Source organism: Notamacropus eugenii, chromosome 3, assembly GCF_028372415.1.
Source record: "Notamacropus eugenii isolate mMacEug1 chromosome 3, mMacEug1.pri_v2, whole genome shotgun sequence".
NCBI classification, from domain to species: Eukaryota; Metazoa; Chordata; class Mammalia; order Diprotodontia; family Macropodidae; genus Notamacropus; species Notamacropus eugenii.
In genome coordinates this window covers 341857844-341880457 of record NC_092874.1, presented here as the reverse complement: position 1 = coordinate 341880457, position 22614 = coordinate 341857844, and the positions used below count along the sequence as shown (strand labels likewise).

Sequence of the window (22614 nt, the reverse complement as noted above, 5' to 3'; positions counted from 1 at the left end):
GGGACCAGGCTTATGGCTATCCACTGTGTAGCCTTAGAAGCTGCCCCACCTGGGTGGGGTCTCAATAGAAGAGGTTACCTCAGCCTTCAGAGACTGAGGTCTTTAAATGAAGATAAAAGAAAAAGGGAGGAAACTGAATCTTCCCAAATCATTGGTTATTAATAATCACTTCTCTCACAAATAGTTGAAGCTTTACATGGAGAAATGAAAAGAAACATAGTGCAGATAAAAGAAAAACAGAGAGATGGAAGAAAGAAAGCTCTGAATGGTGTCCTGAAAGAGTACAGTACTAGGATGACTGAATATAGATAACAAAGATCAGACATCTCAGTCTTAGCTTCTATTTTAGATAGAACTGAGTCTCAGATATGTCATGTGGTGGATGGTATTGAAAGATGCTTGCAATAAATCTCTGAATATAAAGTAATATCTATGAGCAGATGTAGGACCAGAAATATCAGGGTTGTAGCACATATGATGACACTGTTAGCATTATCATGGAGCATGATCACCTATACTAAGAACCCACTATTCCATTTGCACACAACATGACCTGATGCCAGAGACCATACTGAAACTTGCCCTATACCTACCACCATCCCTTCAGTGTTAATGTACTGGCCAAGTTATTCCTCCCCTTGATGAAGTTGGGGAGAATTTCTGCCCCTTTTCAAGTTGCTAACAAAGAACTTCCCCATTTTTATTATGAATGCAACAAAAGCAGTGTGATTTTTCCATAAAAATAGTCATTATAAGGATATTTTATATTATATTATAAGGATAATTAAGAGACTTAGTTATGTTAATATCAGTGAAAAGTGATTAGATCTGTTTTTCAGAACTAAGGACAATTAAAGTTGTCACAATGGATAGTATCTATTGATTACATGGGTACAAGTAGGATGCCTAGGTTTAGCAGAATTCAAATTACATGAGGTGATTATGTAAAATGAACTGCATTGCATTACACAGGCAAAACAGCTTCTTCTTTATACTTAGGCCTATGCTGATTTAAATAGTTTTTTTTTCTATTACTTTTGATTCTCATTTCCCTCCCTATAAACATGAATCTCAAATTTTTATTTGATATATAAGTTTTCACACACCAAGGAAAACACTTGTAGCGAAAGACTTTTTTCTATAAAGCCATAATCTGATGTTTGCTGATATTATCAACTACAAAAAATGTATCTATTTGTACTCAATATGTTACTGTAGATAGTTTATTTAATACTAAGAAATAAATTTGAAAATATGCCATTAGTATCTAAACTCATATAAGTACTTGACTACAACTACAGAAACCAATAGTTACCTAATGTGTTTTATGTTTCATAAAAAAATTCCTACACAATCTATTTCTTTGGAATAAGAAACACAGAAAACAAATTCTATGATGGATACTTTGATTACTAAGAAATAAAAGTAAACTTTAGGAGATTATAATGAAAAAAATCAAGTCAAAAATATATTCCTTGGGCTAAAAATCATCCCCTTTATAACATTCATTTATAGCCTAAATCACCGCATGCCTCACAAATGCAAAGTAGTCTTATATGCTAAACATGTGAACGAAATTTTTAGTCCAACGTTTTAGGGGGTCACTAGGTCTGTAGTAATACTTGTTCCAAGATGATAATAAGCTTTCTTTCATTGTGTAAATGATTCCTGCTATAATACTTTAGAAACATATGATACAGATAGGTTTTTGTAAATGGAAACATTTTGTAGGAGATACTGAAGGGTAATTTCATAACAATTCATTTTTTTTTTTACTTAACAGATGGCTTACAATAATAGTTTTCCCAGAAGCTTTCCTATCATTCATCACTTAAACAAACTGTGCAGCCCAATGGATAGAGAGAGAATTAGACCAAGAATCAAGAGGACCCTTGATCAAGTCTGACCTCACGTATTAACTAATCATTTGGCACTGAGCAAGTCATTTAGGCTTTTCCTGAGTTCCTGACTTGGCTGTTGAGGGATATAGCCCTTTATATCTTTATAACTTAGGAAGTGTGTTTGTGTGTGTGTGTGTGTGTGTGTGTGTGTGTGTGTGTGTGTGTGTGTGTGTGGTAATGCCTAATTCCACTAGCTCACACCTTAACAACCATTTTTCCATTGACTCATTAGATTACCTTTTAAACTTTGCCTGACATCTCCCAAGTTCCTTGGTGGTAAAATCCCGCCCATCTTCTAACTCTTCTATGGAAAAAAATGAATCTCCAGAGGGTAAAAATAATATAAGCTTGAGGCTTTCTTACCTTCAGGGTGCAATCCATAAAAACTAAAAGTTCTATCTCTAGCTGCTAAATGATCATAGTTTACTTGCATTTTCTTCTTTTTAAAAGAATATTTCTTTTGATTTTCAACTTAACAAACACCACAGTGATTATTTCCATGTACATAGTAGAACAGAAGAGGATTATACATGAAACTGAAAATCTCTATTATGTAGCATTTATGCTTCTTTTAAAGTATATGGTAAAAAGAAAAGGTAACTTTCAAAGCTATATTGCTTGTCTGTGATCCCTTCTGACCTTCCTTCTGTTCCCTTCTGTATATTTTCTTTTTTTCCTGGAAGCTAGATTTAGGAGTCTATTAGGATTTACACCTGTCATTTTTCAAAACTTTCAGACATTGAACTATGTAGAGTTAAGTATGCAAAAAAAGCATAACAACTAAAACATTTTTAAACATTTTAAATTGGTAAATCATCTGAAACTTCAAACTATTCAGTCATTAGAATATTATGCTATGGCAGGCGTATAATCTTTTATTTCAGTTGGAATTCTTAACCCTAAATTCTGATTCACTGCAGATATCAACCTCTATGTTATTTAACTTTCCTTTAGTGTTGACATGGCTATATGAACAGCATTTTCCAGCTCTAGATCTTCACTGAATTTTTTGTCAAGGAAAGTTTTCTTATTTACATAATGTTTTTCCATTGCTGCAGGTTTCTAATCAAAGTAAGCTCCAAATAGATCAGACTGAAGTAAATAAGATCTTCCCTTATTCCAACTACAAATGAATAGTGATACTTCAAACAGATGCATAACAATTGGCTATAGGTACTTACATGCATCGCTGAAGTGATTGTACAAGCTGAAGCATAGGGATGTGATCATGGCACAGCAGGTAGTAGGGATCTGGGTTCCATACCACTCTAGATCAGTTCCATGTGCTTGTTGATTGATTCTACCTTATAGATGTTCCTTTCATCATATAGGATGGGTTTCTGTTTTTTGGTCAGCACCATACCATTGGTTGCCTTAATTCCAAAGGAAGGGGCTCCTCCAGCTACAACTATCAAGGCATATTCAATGTGAACAAATTGACCAAAAGAACTAAAAATAGTCAATGAGAAGTTATAGCAGTATTCCTGCCATCTTCCCAACTGAAGAAGGACTTTGACCCAATCCTCTTCCTGTACACTTTCAAAAAGAGCTGCAGTAATCTTCTTTTGATTCTTCTCTTTTACAAATTTATCCTTAGGACTTTTTCTTTTCTAGATCTTCTCTAATTGGGGAAAAAAAGAAAGAAAGGAAGAAATACAAACAACAAAAGTCTTGTGTGTCTTTATGATTATGTATGTATATGCATACATACACACATGCATACATATGCAGTCAAGCAAAACAAATTCCCCCATTGATCTTGTCCAAAAATGTAAGTTTCTCCTGAGCTCTTCCACAAACTCCTTCAGATACCTCTAAAAAGTGAATCTGAACAAATTTTAGAGTGACAAAATCCACTAGACGACAAAGTGTGGCAGATTTCCAGCCAAGGACAGCCCAGAAGTTCAATGGGAAAAATTTGTTGCACTGGGCTGGGGTGGAGGGGGGGGGGAGTGGGGGATGCAGAGCATGCAGGGTGCACCGGCACAGATTTGGCCACAGCCATAGTGGAGCAGGAATGGCCCCAGGCTGCCTGAATCAGAAGTGGCAGTGTGGCTTCCCAAGCCTCTCAGCATAGGTTCTGAGTGCAGTGGAATTGGGTGAGAGAGAAGCATAGGGACCAAGGTAACAGTGGCAGCCACTCCTGGGGTGATCAGCCCACAGACTAAATGTTTGAAAGTATCTACTTGAACTTCTGGGAGCCAAGATGGCAAAGTAAACTGAAAGTGCTCCCACCCTCCCCTTGTTGATCTCAAAAAAAAACAGAAAATATTGCCCCAAGAAAAATACTGGAATAGTGGAGCCAGCAGAAGGGGTAAACAGTCTTTTACCTTGGGAGGCTAGAGAGAACACCAGGAAGGGTCCTTCTTACTGTGGATGAAGAGGACCAGTGCAAGACTAGAAGTGTCCCAGCAAGAACCAAGTAAGTGGATGAGCAGAAGAGCCTGAGCCCCAGGGTGGTGGAGTCAGTAAGCACCAACACCAGGACCCCAAGTGTGCCTTAGCACAGCCAGGGGAATTGGGCAGATACCAACCACTGAGCCTGCCTGTGCTCTAGCAAAGACCTAGGGGAAGAGGGGACCTCCCACAGCCAGACCACCACTCCCCCACACCTCTCTCCGGGAGCTTCAGAATAATCCCAGGGAAAATAAGATAGACTAAAGAGAGAATAGAATAAATGAGGGACAGGATAGGATGGAGGGAAACATAGTCTTTCACAGCATGACTATTATGAAAGTCTTTAGCAAAACTACACATATACAGCCTATATTGAATTGCTTGCCTTCTCAGTGGGATGGATGCGGAGGGAGGAAGGGAAAGAAGTTAGAATTCAAAGTTTAAGGAATGGATGTTGAGAGTTGTTTTTGCAGCAACTGAGAAATAAGGAATACAGGTAATGGGGTATAGAAATCGATCTTGCCCTACAAGAAAAGAGAGAAGATGGGGATAAGAGAAGGGAAGGGTATGATAAAGGAAGGGGAGATTAAGGGGAAGGGATAATTAGAATGCATGGTGTTTTGGGGTGGGGGAGGAGAGAGATGGGGAGAAAATTTGGAACTCAAAATCTTGTGGAAATGAATGTTGAAAACTAAAAATAAAATAATTAATTAATTTTTTTAAAAAATAGATTTCACTTGACCTTGAACATGGCACACACTAGCAAGCTCAGCACCAGGTAAGCTGCAGTATTACATAGCTTCCAGCTGAAAGAATCAGAGACCACAACACACAAAGCCAGAAATCAGGCCCCAAACTCCCAGCATAAGAAATGTGCCCCAGAAGCAGAGAGCCACTTTAAAAGCCAGGGGAAAGGCAATCACCATGAGGTAGAAGCAAATCAGAAAAGCAAAGACCATAGAATCTTACTAAGGGGACAGGAAAGATCAAAATACAAATTCAGAAGAGGACAACATTGACATTGTACTCGCATCTGAAACCTCAAAAGGAAATATGAACTGGTCTCAAACCCAAAGAGCATTCTTTGAAGAACTCAAGAAGGATTTTAAAAGCCAAAGTAGAGAGGTAGAAGAAAAATTGTCCAATATTGTCCAATATTTAAAAAATATAATTGACAAAATGAAACAAGAATTCACTGAAGAGAACAGCTCCTTAAAAAGTAAAATTGCCCAGAGGAACATAAAGGTACAAAAATTGACTTGAAAAATTGGACAAATGGAAAAGGCAATACAAAAGCTAACTGAAGAAAACAATTTGTTAAAAATTAGAATTGGGCAAGTAGAAGCTAATGACTATGAGGCATCAAGTATCAGTCAAAATCTAAAGAATGAAAAAATAGAAGAAAATGTAAAATATCTCATTAGAAAAACAACCGACCTGGAAAATAGATGCAGGAGAGAAAATTTAGGAATTATTGTTCTACCAGAAAGCCATGATTAAACAAAGAGCTTGGACAATATCTTCCAAGAAATCATCAAGGAAAATTGCCCTGAAGTCCTAGATCCAGAGGGCAAAATAGTCATCAAAAGAATCCACCAGTCACTTCCTGAAAGGGATCCCAAAATGAAAACACCAAGTAATATTGTTGCTAAATTCTATAATTATCAGGACAAGGAGAAAATACTGCAAGGAGCTAGAAAGAAACAATTCAAATATCGAGGAACTACAATCAGGATCACACAGGACCTTGTAGCTTCTACATTAAAAGATCTGAGGAACTGGAATATGATATTCCATAAAGACTCAGCAAAATTGAACATAATCTTTCAGACAAGGAGATGTACATTCAATGAAATAAGGAATTTCCAGACCTTACTGATAAAAAGACCAGAGCTTAATAGAAAATTTGATCTTCAAATACAAGACTCAAGAGAGGAATAAAAAATTAACCAGTAAGAAAAAATGGTTATTTGATATGGGTCAACTGCTTACATCCTCTAATGGGAGGATGTTAATCTTGAGAATTGTATGTTTATTATTGCATTTAAAAGGGATGTACATAAATAGAGGAAGTGGGTATAAATTAACTGATGTGAAGACAAAAAACATAATTAAAGTGAGTGAAGGGATTGTAATGAGAGAAGAAGAAAGGAGGAGGCAGAGAAAGGTAAATTGTAACACATGAAGAAGCACAAAACCATATTATAGCTGATGGAAATAAGGGAGGGAAATGAGTATTGTTGGAGCTTTACTCTCATCAGATTTTGTCAAGGAGGGAACAACATACTCAGTTAAGTATGGAAATCTAACTTGCCCTACAGGCAAGGAGGGGAAAAGGGAAAGAAAAGGGAGGGGGGTGGTTATTAGGGAGGGAAGAAGTAGTAAGGGAAAAGGGAGCTGGGCTGAGATAAGGGAGGGAAGGCTGAGGTAGGTGGTGGTTGAAAGTAAAATTCTTGAAGAAGGAAAGGGAAATGGGAGAAAGAAAAGTTTAAATGGGGGGAGAGGGGAAGACAATGGAGAGAAAGACATAACTTTGAATGTGAATGGGATGAACTCTCCCATAAAATGGAAGTGGATAGCAGAATGGATTAAAAACCATAACCCAACAATAGGTTGTTTACAAGAAACACATTTGAAACAGGGGAATACACACAGGGTAAACGTAAAAGACTGAAGTAGAATATATTATGCTTCAGGTGATATAAAAAAACCAGGAGTAGCAATCCTAATCTCAGACAAAACAAAACCAAAAATAGATCTGATCAAAAGAGATGAGGAAGGAAACTATCTTGCTAAAAGGCACCATTGAAAATGAAATAACATCATTACTAAGCATATGTGCACCAAGTGGTATAGCATCTAAATTCTTAGAGGAGAAGTTAAGGGAGTTACAGAAAGAAATAGACAGCAAAACTATGCTAACAGGGGACCTCAACTTCCCCTTCTCTGAACTTGAAAAATCTAATCTCAAAATAAACAATAAGGATGTTAAGGAGATGAACAGAATTTTGGAAAAGGTAAATAGACCTCTGAAGAAAATTGAATGGGGATAGAAATAAATATGTCTTTTCCTCAGCAGTACTAGGCAGATACACAAAAACTGAGCATGTACTAGGGCATAAAAACCTCACAGTCCCATACAGAAAGGCAGAAATAGTCAAGACATCCTTTTCAGATCATGATGCAATGAAAGTTATATGTAATAAAGGGCTATAGAAAGATACATCAAAAATTAATTGGAAACTAAATAATCTAATCCTAAAGAAAGAATGTTTCAAACAACAAATCATAGAAATAATCAATAATTTCATTCAAGAGAATGACAATAATGAGACAATCTACCAAAAGGTAAGGGATGCAGCAAAAACAGTTCTTAGGGGAAGTTTTATATCTCAGAATGCTTACATGAATAAAATAGAGAAAGACGGGATCAATGAATTAGGCATGCAGCTGAAAAAGTTAAAAAAAAAAGAACAAATTGAAAATCTCCTATTAAATACCAGCTTAGAAGTACTGAAAACCAAGGCATATATTAATAAAATTGAAATTAAGAAAACTATTGAACTAATAAATAAAACTAAGAGCTGGGTTTATGAGAAAACCAATAATATTGATAAACCTTTGGTTGATTTGATTTAAAAAAAGAAAGAAGAAAACCAAATACCACTATCAAAAATGAAAAGTGTGAGCTCACCTCCAATGAAGAGGAAATTAAAACAATAATTCTAAAATTACTTTGCCCAACTGTATGCCCATAAATTTGACAATCTTAGTGAAATGGATGAATATTTACAAAAAATATAAACTGCCCAGATTAGCAGAAGAGAAAGTAAAATACTTAAATAACCCTATCTCAGAACAAGAAATTGAAGACGCCATCATTTTTCCCTAGGAAAAAAATCTCCAGGGCCAGATGGATTTACAAGCAAATTCTATCAAATATTCAAAGAACAGTTATGTAGACTATCTGGGAAAATTTGCAAAGAAGGAGATATAGTGCTGATACCTAAACCAGGAAGAGGCAAAACAAAGAAAGAAAATTATAGACCAATTTACCAAATGAATATAGATACAAAAAATTTAAATAAGATATTAGCAAAAAGATTACAGCAACTTATCAAGAGAGGAAAACTATCAGCATTATTGATTATATCAACAATAAAACTAACAGAAATCATATGATGATTTCCCACCATTTCTCATGATTTCTCATAAAATCTCAATAGATGCAGAAAAATCTTTTGACAAAACACAACACCCATTCCTATTGAAAACATTGGAGAACATAGGAATAAATGGAGTCTTCCTCAAAATAATAAGTGATATCTACTTAAAACCACCAGCAAGCATTATATGTAATGGGGATAAGCTTGATGTATTTCCAATAAGATCGGGGGTGAAACAAGGATGTCTGTTATCACCACTGTTATTCAATATGGTACTTGAAATGTTAGCTTTAACAATGAGAGAAGAAAATGAAATTGAAGGAATTAGAAGAGGCAAAGAAGAAGTTAAATTATCATTCTTTGCAGATGATATGATGATATGCTTAGAAAATTCTAGAGAATCAAGTTAAAAAACTACTTGAAACAATAAACAACTTTGGCAAAGTTGCACGACAAAAAATAAACCCACATAAATCATCTGCATTTCTGTATGTTACTAACAAAGCCCAACAGCAAGAGATAGAAAGAGAAATTCCATTTAAAATTACAGGAGACATTATAGAATATTTGGGAATCTAACTGCCAAAAGAAACTCAATTACAAAACACTTTTCACACAAATAAAGTCTGATCTAAATAACTGGAAACACATCAGTTGCTTGTGGTAGGTTGAGATAAATAATAAAAATGACAATTCTACCTAAATTAATTTACTTAATCAGTGCCATACCAGTCAAACTACCAAAAAATTATTTTCCAGAGCTTGAAAAAAATAATATCAAAATTCATCTGGAAAAAAATAATATCAAAATTCATCTGGAAATCCCAGAATATCAAGGGAATTAATGAAAAGAAATACTAGGGAAGGTGACCTAGCTATCCCGGATCTCAAATTGTATAATAAAGCAGCAATCATCAAAACCACTTGATACTGGCTAAGAAATAGATGGGTAGATCAGTGGAATAGGTTAGGTTCGCCAGACACAGTAGCCAATGATTATAGCAGCCTAGTATTTGATATATCCAAGGAACTCAGCTTCTGAGATAAGAACTCACTGATTGACAAAAACTGCTGGGAAAACTGGAAAATAGTGCAGCAGAAACTGGGCATAGACCAATGCCTGTATATCAGAATAAAGTTCAAAGTACATGATTTGGTTATAAAGGCTGATACTATAAACAAAACAGAGGAGCAAGGATTAGTTTATTTGTCAGTCTAATGGAGAAATTTATGACCAAACAAGAGATAGAGAACATTATGAAATGTAAAATGGATAATTTTGATCACATTAAATTGAAAAGGTTTTGCACAAACAAAGCCAATGCAACCAAGATTAGGAGGGAAGAAGAAAACTGGGAAAGAATTTTTACGACTAGCGTCTGTGATAAAGGCCTCATTTCCAAAATATATAGAGAAATGAGTCAAATTTACAAGAATACAAGTCATTTCCCAATTGACAAACAGTCAAAGGACATGAACAGGCAGTTTTCAGAGAAAGAAATTAAAGCTATCTATAGTCATAGGAAAAAAATGCTGAAGATCACTATTGATTAGAGAGATGCAAATCAAAACAGCTCTGAGGTATCTCATCACACCTATCAGATTGGCTAACCTGACAAAACAGGAAGATGATAAATGTTGGAGAATATGTGGCAGAGTTGGAACATTAATTTTTTATTGCCAGAGCTGTGAGCTGATTCAACCATTCTGGAGAGCAATTTGGAACTATGCCCCTTTAAAGGGCTATAAAAATGTACATACCCTTTGACCCAGCAATATCGCTTCTAGGACTATATCCCAAAGAGATCATAAAAATGGGAATATACGTGTACAAAAATATTTATAGCAGCTCTTTTTGTGGTGGCCAAGAACTGGAAATCAAAAGGATGCCCATCAGTTGGGGAATGGCTGAAGAAGTTGTGGTATATGAATGTAATGGAATACTATTGTGCTATAAGAAATGATTAACAGGAGGACTTCAGAGAGGCCTGGAAGGACTTATATGAAATGATGCTGAGTGAAATGAGCAGATCCAGGAGTACATTGTACACAGTAACAGCCACAGAGTGCAAGGACTGTTTATAATAAATTTAACCCTTCAGAGCCATGCAAGGACCTAAAATATTTCCAAAGGACTCGATGCAAAATGCCATCCACATCCACAGAAAGAACTATAGAATAAGAACTCAGAATGAAACAGATAATTTTCTATTTTGTTATGTTTTAATTTGGTTTAGTTTTTCTCATGGCTCCTCCCATTTGTTTTAATTCTTCTATGCAACATGACTAATGTGAAAATGTGTTTAATAAGAATGTAGAACCTATATAAGATTGCATGCCATTGTGGGAAGGGGGAAAGGAGGAGGAAAAAATGTAAAACTTATGGAAGTGATTTTTGAAAACTGAAAACAAATAAATTAGGTTATTAACAAAAAAAGCCTATTTCCTTCCATATTTTGAGTTCATTACATCTCTGTCAGGATTTGGGTAGCAGGCTTCATCGTCATTCTTCTGAAATAGTGGTTCCTTATTACACTAATCAGAGTTCTGAAGTCTTTCAACATTTTTCTTTATAGTGTTGCTTTGATAGCATAAATTATTCTGGTTCTACCAACTTCATTCTATATCTTTTCAAGTAAGTCTTCTCTAATTTCTCTGCCACTGTCCCTTCTGCCATTTCTTATGGCACAATGATAGTCTGTTACATTTGCAAACTATAATTCACTTATCTATTTCCTAATAGATGTGCATCCTTATAGCTTCCAGTTTTTTGCTGCTCTAAGAAGATCTATATTTTTGTCACTATAGGTTCTTTCCCTCTTTCGTACAAATCTCTTGGTTATTGCTTTCATTTTCCTTATATTGATGATCCACCTTTTCTAGGATAATTCACAATGGTCAGGGAATGAATCGCTATCAACCAAAAGGAAAAAAGATGGCAGAATAAAAGAAAATATTACAGTTCAGGTCTCTCCCACCATCAATGACCTGATTACCTTACAATTTATGACCTAAAAAAAGATGCAATTCTTTCTTCACATTGAACTGTGTTTTCACATAGTATAATAATCATTACAATTTTATAAATGTCTTACTGAATAATGGATAGCAGTTACATAATGACTTTTATGGTGAGCATTACTAGATGGACAGCCTTTCTTGGGTCTGTTCAGTTTCACGTAAGTGTTTTCATTCAGTAGAAAGACAATATGAGGAAATGATGTTGGCTTTGAAGGAAAAATAAGTCAAATCAACAAACATTTATTGAGCACCTACTGTATGCCAAGCATTGCGCTAAACATTGAGGACTCAGAGAAAGCCAAAAAAAAAAAAAACAACAACAATAACACAGCCCTTACTCTCAAAGAACTCAGTCTAACTGGAGAAAAACAAGTCAAACAATCATTTACATACAAGTATAGGCAGGTTAAACCAGAGATACCTAACAGAGGGAAGGCACTAGGAATAAGAGGGACCAGGAAAGACTTCTGGAAGAAGGTGGGATTTTAGCTGGAACTTGATGGAAGCTGGGGAAAGTACACACTTGCTCTGAAACATGTTTTCCATCCAACTTATCTCAGAATCAAGTCAGAGAACATAACGTAGATGACTGAATGCAGCCTGGGTTCAAATACTTGCTCTGTAAACTAACTCTATTATCTTTTCAAGTCATTGAACTTCTCTAAACCTCATTCCCAATCTATAAAAATGGAGAGGATAAAGCTAGCAGTACTTACATCAACACAGTTGTTGTAAGGAAAGCATTTTTAAATCTTACAGCATTCACCCCCCCTGCCCTATTTCTACAAAGGATAAAATAGGTCAAGAAATACATTATGGAACTGGTTCAGGCAAATTGAAAAGGTTACATTTGGGAAAAAGTTAAGTAAAGTGTTTCATTTTTCTTTACAACAACCTAACAGTATAACTTACTTACATTTAACATTGTAATGGCTAGAAGGTTAACTTCCTGGAGCAGCAAGAATGACACCTATTCACCTATTAACAATTCAAGGGAACTCTGACCATCTTGTCACAGCTATTTAAGGAAGCTCTTGCTCATAATGTCAAACCCTAGTCCTCCCATTCTTGGAGAAAAGGAAAGTAGAATTTATCAAAATACCAAAAGCTCTAAAGGCATCATGTCACAGCATAACAAAGCCACTGTAGGGCCCAGGGGAGAGCAAATGACAAGTTGTCTCAAAGAAAGGCAGTATGTGGAAAAGACAGAGGCCAATGGGTATCAGACAACTTCCATGGCAAATCCACTTTACTGGAAACAGTAACTAAATCATAGGTATGGTTGAGGAATAAACAGGAATAACCTGTGACCCAGAACTCCAAGCTCTGGTTGTGCACAGCTTGAGTTCAATATGGAAGATTTTGCTCAAAATCCTACCTTTGCCTTGCACCCACCACTAAGTTTCCCCTAGGGATCCCAGAATACAGCCTGTGTTAAGATTTCTACAAATGCTCAAGCAACAATGCAAATACTCAGCTTGCAATATATTTCAAATACAGTAGAGTCTTTATTTTACCTTACAGAAAATATAAAACAGTACAAAGGACTCCTAGAAACCTATAAATTATTACTACAATTCTCTCCTCTTTAGTGAATTCCATTTCCCTTCCCCACTTACTATCCCTCAGATAGTCCCCTAGTCTCATAGTACTATCCAAGGATTTAAATTCTCCCTGGAAGAAAAATAGAAGTGGGGCTCTAGAGAGTCAGCCCTGTACCTGATGGTGAGGGCCACACCCCCAGTTCCTTTATGACCTATGTAGTATTACAGATTTATAAAACTGTTGCAAAAGTTTGGGGATTCACCAAAAGGAATCTGGCACTCTGGATCACTGGAGTGGCAACCCACTTGTCACTAGACCTACACATTTTAAATAACTCACAGCTGTAGTTTCAATTTGTTCCCCCACGTTAGGACCTTAATACTTCTCTAGCTCTAGAATGCTTTGTTTGTTTCTCTTTTCTCCAAGATTCTTATGCTATTCAAGCACCCCCTGTTTCTCTCCATGTGGCATACCCCCTTCTGGGTTCTTGAACTGTGGACACCTCTCCAGTATGCTGACATAGCAGGTATTCTTGCCTCACTCTCTCAGACCAATGCCAGTTACATATCCCCTCAGGATTCTAGAGAAAACCCTGAGGGGTTGGGGGTCTCTTTGTCTTAATACTAACAGCATGTTCCAGTGTGTTCTCCCCCACACCACCATCATCATTGTTAGCTACCAATTACTAATGCCCCAGTTCTGTTTAACCAACTAACGGAAATTCATTTTCAAATGAATATTTACTTCAAAAATATAGCAAGATCAGAAGTATAAACCATTTCTCCCAACACTTAAGAGATTTGTTCACTATATCAGTTTGGTTTATAGGGAAAATGAGCTCAGATTTAACTTAGTTCCTATATAGCCCTTGGACCCACCAAGTTCAGATCCAAATGCAGCATTTCTGCTGGATGAACCCTTGGCTCAGCTACTATTGAGGTAGCTCCTCTCCCCACCACTACCACCCCTCTTTTTCTATATAGTCAATCAAAGAGGTTCCTCATCATCAAATGGAAAGTAGACCACAACCAGTTGCAGAATATCTACACCTTCTCCAGAGTCCAGATGAGGATTGCTTTGGTCAAGCGCTCTATATATGCTCACAAGGACTGAGATAACTGACCAGTCCTCCCTTACATTCACTATGCACTCCCAGTCTCATGCAAGTTCAAAATAAAAGGTCATAACCCCATTGCACTTAGATTCAAGGATTGTCACCACTCCATAAATGCCCTAACTTCTGCTAGATACTGCTACAACCTGCCTCCATGGATGAATCTAGGAACTCAGGATCCAGAAACCATAAATCTTCTGCCATGATGACCCCAACTACTGCTGTGATCTCAGCCTGAGATAATCTACTATTCATAGCCTGAGCTAGGGCTGGAGAGATAGGTGGAGGAACATTCTAATGGGTAGACATTAGCTCACAAGAGCCACTCTACTCTCAGGTCTATGGCTAGGTCTCTGTATCTTTTGTTATTAGTGTAGCAAGGATGTCTGTAACATGTATCATAGAGATGTCCTTGTGTGGCTTGAAGAGAGGCAGAATATAAATTTCTAGCCTCTCCTCGCCTTAACTTACCCCAAAGGAGACTGTAATTCCTATTGGAAGTGAAAGCAGGAGTTTAGGGTCAAAAGCTTGACCACTCTGTCTCCTCAAAGAGAAAAGGGTACAAGGGTAGAATCTATCTACTCCCTCAAATATTGTTAGTCTGAGGAATATAGTTTTCAGGTTTACACTAAAATTCTGATCACTGTTTGTTAATGGGTAAGGAAAGTTCGAAACTGTATTGGCAAAGTTTGATGCCCTTCTCACCAAATACCAGTTCCATAATGAACACATAGACAAGTAAGGAAAAAACAGCATTTATCCAAGTCATTTGAAAAACAGAAATCAGAGAAAGTATGCATAGGGGAATATACACCAGACAATATAGAGTGAAGGAACTCTGTTATTGGGAGGGAAATGACTCAGTTCAACCAAGAGACAGAGACAGAAAGAGACAGAGAGATTAAGAGAGACAGACAGATTAAAGAGAGAGAGAGAAACAAGGAGACAGAGATAGATTTGAGAGAGAGAAATAGAGAGAAAGAATCCCAGATTTTACCCAAGGAACATTCTCCAGTCTCTAGTTTAGCAAAGCTGACATAAGGACATAATGAAGATGGCCCTTTCCTCTCATGTTACCTTTGACATAATGAAGACTGCCTGTTTCTCTCATGTTAGCTTCTCTTCAGTAGCCTGAAGTGAGATTAGTATCATCCATCTTCTCTCTCAGAGTTATAAATCAGAAGCTCCCAAAGTGACTAGAGAGCCCAAAGTGACTGAAAAACCTTGAATAAAGTTGATAGGGAGCAGAGCTATTCTCTCTCTTGCTCTTGCCAACTGCTCCGCCTCTCACAAAGGTACAGGACATTGATCTCCACCAATGAGGAGAGAGTCCCATGCCTATGGGCTTTGGGACTTGGGTTGTGTTTGGTTTGTCTTTTATTGGGACAGATTTCAGCTCAGGTCCACAGGAGTTCAGAGTTCAGCAATCTACAGTCTGATGGTCAAAACTGGGCTGTTTTTTGTTTTTTGTTTTTTTTTTAACTGCCCACAAGCTAAGAATGTTATTTGACATTTTTAAAATACAATAAGATTATATTTTTAAAATGTAAAAAGCTTTCTTAGCTCACTGGGCTATGCTATTGGATTTGGTCTAAAGGTTCTTTGGGGAGGGATTAACCTAATCAAATTATCCCCAATCATTCCTGTACTCAAGCAATTACTAAGGATGTTCCTGTACATCAAAGAGACATAATTAAAGTCCTAAAGAAAAGTCTCATCTTTTAACTGTGGTAAATTGCCCAGGTTTGCCCTTGGTCACACCCTCTGCTTGTATTTTAATTTTGTTTTATCTGCCTTAATAACAACTGAAAATAAAGCTTTGTAGATAGTTTTCTCCTTTCTTTCCTTTCTGCTCTGATAGTCTTCCCTGTAGAATACAGATAATTAGTCACCATCTATAACTGGGAGAATCATGAAGTCATTGCACATTAATCTTTTCCAGTTGTCCAAGTTAAAAGGAATTAGAACTTTTCCAAACTAGTCCAACATAAAAACTCAAAGAGAAAAATTTACATTTAAGGTCAGTACTTTAAGTCTGTCCCTTCAATCATGCACTGCTGTTTTAAATCCTGTATAACCAATACACATCACACCCTCTTACCTCCTTCAAATTACTATGTTGCCCCAGGGACTAAGGTGATTATAGTATGGGTATAAGGAGGAATGATAGAGGAAGGATGATGATCACTATGTTTTTCCTATTTCCTTAAAGGAAAGAAGCTGATAAACAGGAGAGAAGGGGGTGGAATAATTCTATGGTTGGAATGTGTAGGTCTGCCCTTCCCTTTCCTTTTTCTTTCCACTTGAGAGATACTTCCTATCACTCATTGCATTCAAGTACAGAGAACAGAGACAGATGAAGAACTCCCAGAGGGTCTGCAATGGCAGCAGTTACTCCTTGATGCCACTGAAATCTACAGTGAGCAAAGCATTGTAATCAATCAATAAATAGTTTTAAGAGTCTACTAAATGCAGCATGTTTTGTAAATATTTGTTTCATGTTGTCTCCCCCATTAGACTGCAAGCTCCTTAGGGACAGGTGCTGTCTTTTGCCTCTTTTTATATAACTAGAGCTTAGGACAGGGCTTAGAACAAAGTAGGTGCTTCATAAATGTTTGTTGATTGATTGATGGATGGATAGATAGATGGGTAAAGAAGCAAGTCTAGAACTGAAATAAATAGCTTCCCAAAACCACAGTAACTGGTAAGAAGGTCAGACCAACCCATTTCTTGACACTCTTCTAGTTTCTCTTTTGTTTTAGCTGTTCTAGTTTAGACCTCTGAGTTGGGCCCTGGACAGCAGAAGTATTGCAGCCTTCCCTCATTTTTCTTTTCCATGACTTTCAGGTTCAGAAGAATATTCAAGAGTTTGGCTTTTTTACCATATTAAATAAGCTATGTGTTTAAAGGAAATTAAAGTTGCTTCTAGAATGCAGTCTTTGGAATGAATATGTGAATGAATAAACAAATGCTTGAATGAATGAATATATGCCAAGCACTGGGCTAAGCACTAGGGATACTAATATGAAGGCAAGACATTCCTGGACCTCAAAGGGCTTACATCCCAATAGAGAAGACTATATATCTGTAACATAAAGGCAATTTGAAGATCTTCCCTGCCCTTAATAGGCCTACGTGACCTACTTTGAGCTCTGGCCCAGCTCACAGCCTGAGTCACATGAAGTTAATGTTGGGAGGAGCTTGTCTAATGGGTGGAGTAGGAAGAGAAAGTGAGGTGGAGCTGAAAGAGAGAGCAGAGCAGAGCAACTAGCTGTGAGTGAGAGAGCGAGTGATTTTTGTGTAAGGGAACTTGCTTGTGGGGAGGTCTGATGGAAGGAAGGCTTGGGGATGGTGGTCGTCCTTCTATTGGTAATGTGTAAAAACTTCCTTCTTACCATGGTAGAACTGACTTTCTGGTATCTGAATAAATATTTTGATTTTATCTTTGAGAAAGAGAGTTTATATTTTGTGAATTTACCCAGAAATACACCTGCATATCCATAGTGGCTGCTGCGGGTATCACACTGTCACTACAACATGTAGGGAAATGGTAGCAGGGGAAGGGAGTTTTAGTCCAAGAGTCACCAAATTGGTGATACTAATAATAGTCCCTGTTTAGGGACAAAGATAGTAATAATTTGACTACAGCTAAGACAAAGGGGAAAAAAGATAAAGGAGAGACAGCATGGTGAAGTGGCTAGAGATCAAGTCTTGAAGCCAAGAAGTCCTGGGTTCAAATAAATCTAACTTGTAACACAATTCCACCTCTAACACATACCAGCTATCACTTAACCTCCAAATTTTCTCAGCAGTTTTTTTTAGACTGTAAGTTGTAAAGAAGGTGCCAACTTGCTTTAGTTGAGTTTTTCACATAGAGGAGAGGTGAAGATGAAAATGGACAGCCCTAGGACAAAGTCTAGTAACTTAGCTCTTCTCAGGCATGGCTTCATCTAGTCTGGTAATATAAATATCTAGACTAGAGACTGAGAGAGGTGATTTCTCAGAAGGTAGGATAGGGATACAACCATAGAAAGTAAAGGCTATTTTATATCAGCTCCTAAGTTACAATTCAGAATTCAGTCAGAAAAGCTTCTTTCTTGTCTAGCCATTTGGAGCCATGTGGCTTGGGAAGATGGAATTCTCACATATTCTGTTAGAGGGGACCTCTTATGCATACACTAGAAATACACACTGCACAAGACCATTTGGTAGTTGCTTTTAGTAGAGTACCATCTGCTGGGGAAAGTGATATATTACATTCCCTTGATGTTTAATAATGTGACATCCTATCTTTCTAAAAGTTTATAGAAGGTGATATATGAGCTGTTATGGACTACTGATCCTACTGGAGTACCTCATGTTAAATGGGATACCTACCAAGTGCACACACAGCCTACACCTATATCACATTGAAGAAAATTGTCCCATCAAAACTACTGTGATTTCTAAGCAATCAGTCTCAAAGGGATAGAAATAACCAAGCACTCAGAAGAAAAAACAAAAACAGCAGTACTAAAATAAACACTGTGAATCTTTCTAAAATTTCTGTATGCCAATACTGCAAAGTTGATGATAGGTTTTGGTGCTGGAGTTCAGCTCTGCCTTGCCCATCACTCAGGCCTTGGATATTCACTTCCTTCAATAAGGAGATAGTCCCATACCAATGGGTTTTGGGACTGGGGTCATGTAGGGAATAACACAGATTGGAAGGAAATGAAGGGAAAGGGGGTAAAAAGAGGAAAATCGTCATCTGAAAAGCATTTACTTAAGTGTAGTTTTGGATTGCTTTTTTTTTAATGGAACAAGATGGTTGCAATCATTGGCATGGATAGACATGCAGACAATTAAGAAAACATGAGAAAAAAGTAAGTAGTGATACTAAGTATAAAAGAAAGGGGTGGGAAAACTAGGACACTAATGCACTATTGGTAAAGTTGTGAACTGATCCAGCCATTCTGGAGACCAATTTGGAATTACACCCAAAGGGCTATAAAACCATGCGTGTCTTTTGATCGAACGATACCACTACTAGGTCTGTATCCCAGAGATCCACAAAAGGGGGAGAAAGGACCTACTTATACAAAAACAAATATTTGTAGTAGCTCTTTTGCGTTGGCTAAGAATTGGAAATTCAGGAGACGCCCTTCAATTGGGGAATGGCTAAACAAGTTGTGGTATGTGATCGCAATGGAATATTATGTGCCATAAGAAATGACAAATGGGATGATTGTAGAAAAACCTGGAAAGATTTACATGAACTGATGTAAAGTGAAGTGAGCAGAACCAGGAGAACATTGTAACAGCAAGAGCAATATTGCACAATGAAGAACTGTGAACGACTTAGTTATTCTGAGTAATACGATGATCCAAAACAATCCCAAAGAACTAAAGATGAGGCATACTGTCTGCCTTCAGAGAAAGAACTGATATTATCTGAGTACAGACTGAATTATGTTATTTTTCACCTTTTTTTTAATTTGAATCTTTTTGTACAAAATGACTAGTATGGAAAGGTTTTACATGATTGCACATGTATAAAGCATATCCGATTGCTTACTGTCATGGCAGAGGAGCTACAGATAGAATTTGGAACCCAAAGCTTGATTTTAAATGTTTAAAAAATTGTTTTAACATGTAATTGAGGGAAAAGAAAATATTATCTTAAAAAAAGAGGAGAAAAAACAAGCATTTATTAAATGCCTACTATGTGCCAGGCACCGTACACTGATACTGTATAAATATTATCTCTTTTAATACTCACAACAACCTTGTAAGGTAGGGACTATTATGATCCCATTATACAGCTGAAGAAATTGAGGCAGATAGAATTTAGGTGATGTGCCCCGGGCTCACACACAGGCTAAGAAGAGTCGGACATGGATTTGAACTTAGGTTTTCCTAACTGCAAGCCCAGCACCACCCAGCTGCCTCTCCGATAAATGGGGAACTGTGGGATCTGAGTGTTAAGACAAAGTAAAATCAAGGAGATTTAGCTAAGTCTTCAGTGTTAATGGGGGAATCTTTCTGGAGGATGTGGAATTCAAAAAATGTTTGAATAATAATAGCTAGTACTAATGCCTTAAGGCAGAGTACTTTACAAATACGATCTCATTGGATTCTCACAACTTATCCCCATTTTACAGATGAGGAAAGTAAGGCAGACAAAAGTCAAGTGACTTGTTTAAGGTCACGTAACTAATAAGTGTCTGAGACTAGATTTGAAATCAGGTTTTCCTGGCTCTAGGTCAATTGGTCTATCCACATAGTTATCTCTGAAAGGAGACTGTAGTTTCCCCCATAAAACCTGTTATAGAATTTAACAACTTTTCCTTTCTGTAAAACTAACATTCACCCCTCTTGCTAAAAAAATCAGTTTTGTTCTCTGGTTCTATACTTATAGAGATGCTGGTTAGCAATTTAGACATTCACTGTTGGTCATTCACAGGCCAACAGTGCAAAGAATGTAGTGAGCCAAACAGATATTTAACCAATACCTTTCCTCAGGTTTTAAGTAAACCCAAGGATTGTGTCCACATTAGGATCTGAGTAGGTCCTAAGGCTTTGGGACTGAAACAGATTTCTGAGATCTTTCTGGGAAGAACTCAAACTACTAAGGCAATACTAAATCTAAACCAATACCAAAAGAGCTCTCAAAATTAAAGTTCTTGGGGTTGGGTTAGATTTCTTTCCTGAGTTTGCTTTAATCTGATACAGAGTCAATTAAGACTCTGATGGTAGAACTATAAGGTACTAGGTTAAATCCCACTCCATGTATAATTCTGTTTTCTAACTAGGGGTGCATTTTTGTTCATTATTGTCACTCCTAAAACTTTTCCTATGTACTCAAAAGAGTCCCAGGGTGACCTGATACTGCTCCACTACAAGAGGGGTTGGGGAGGACCAAGGGAGTAAACATATAGTTTTTAGAAACTACTCTCAGGAGAGATAAGGCCAAATTTGGCCAATGACACTCCATCCTGACATGGGGGACTTGCACTAGCCTTTAACAAAGACCCAAAAAAAAAGTTCTGCATGTTAGCTAAGAAGAAAAAAAAGTCTATAATATCTATTATCTGTAAGCTGTATTATCTATGTTCAATAGGGCACTAATGTAAATCATAAGTCATCTAGCAGCCTTCCTTCCTCCCCACCTCCCAACTTCCTCCAGAACCTTGGTAGTAAGATGAGTAATAAAGAATTTAAGAAAATTGGGGATCAAAAGACATGGATTCTAATAGAGGATACCAGTTTATTAAGTCAGTTGTCCAAAAAATGAAAAGCCCCACCCAAGGCAAGGGGGTGCAAACAGAGACACATCTACTCATTGGGCCCCATACTTCCACAAAACTACTTCATTTTTTCTTTTTAAATCATGTTTTCCAAAGTTTCATTCGTTTTCAGTGCCCCTATTCAATTATATTGATGGTTTCTTTCTAAGGAATAAGTCATAGGAACATTGCATGGGATAAGGGTGGGGAATCTGCAGCCTTGAGGCCACACGTGGCCTGCTAGGTCCTTGGGTGTGACCTTTTGACTGAGTCCAAGTTTTACAGAACAAATCCTTTTATTAAGGGAATTTGTTCTATGAAGTTTGGATTCAGTCAAAGGGTCACACTTGAGGACTTAGAAGGCCAGTTTCCCCACCCCCAGCATGAGAAGCTGTTTCAATATATTATTAGAAAGATGTTATAACTATGCTTTCTAGAAGAGAATTGTACCCTACAAATATTGATAGCAATTAGAAATCTAGTCCTTAGCTATTCCTTTATTCTGACTAAATCTCAGATTATAGCTTACTTCCAATTATACATTTCCCATGAAGATTTCAAAATGGGCTTTCACCTCAAAATTTCAATTGTTTGGGGTTTTTTGGGAGGAGGGTGTGGAGTCAACTGAGGTTAAGTGACTTGCCCAGGGTCACACAGCTATTAAATATCTAAGGCTAGATTTGAATTCAGGTGCTCCTAACTTGAGAGTCGATACACTGGACCACTTAGCACAACTGAAATTTTAATTATTAAAAAGAAATTAAGATGGAAAAAAATCCCAGTAGGTCCCAATATAGTCATGTAAGACATGTTGTCATATTTTCAAAGTCATTGGATATGTAAAAAGCATGAGAATTTTTAAAGTTCTCAAAATTTTCTTAAAAACAGAAAAAGATGATGAACATTATGGCAGAAATCTAATTTATTTAGATAACCTTTATGGAGAGAAGAGGAGAGAGTCACATATCAAACATTTAAAAATCATTCTTTTCCCTCAGTGGCATTTAATATCTCCCCATGTATGCCCAGCATTATACTCATTCTACTAGCACTAGATTCTAGTATTTGTCATTTAAGGTCAGCCCCCCCTAAGTCAGATATGCATAGCCAATGGGTGAAAAAAGGATATCTAGTAAGGAATGCTTTCTTTAATAATTAGGACACAGCAAAGTAGCTGGTTTATAGGAAAATTGAATGCCTAA

At 37.0% G+C, this 22614-nt stretch overlaps 1 pseudogene; it reads right to left on the bottom strand.

The window, feature by feature from the left end:
- Positions 1-2750: 2750 nt before the first annotated feature.
- LOC140532164 (proteasome subunit alpha type-2 pseudogene) lies at positions 2751-15255 on the bottom strand (annotated as a pseudogene).
- Between the last annotated feature and the right edge of the window lie 7359 nt (positions 15256-22614).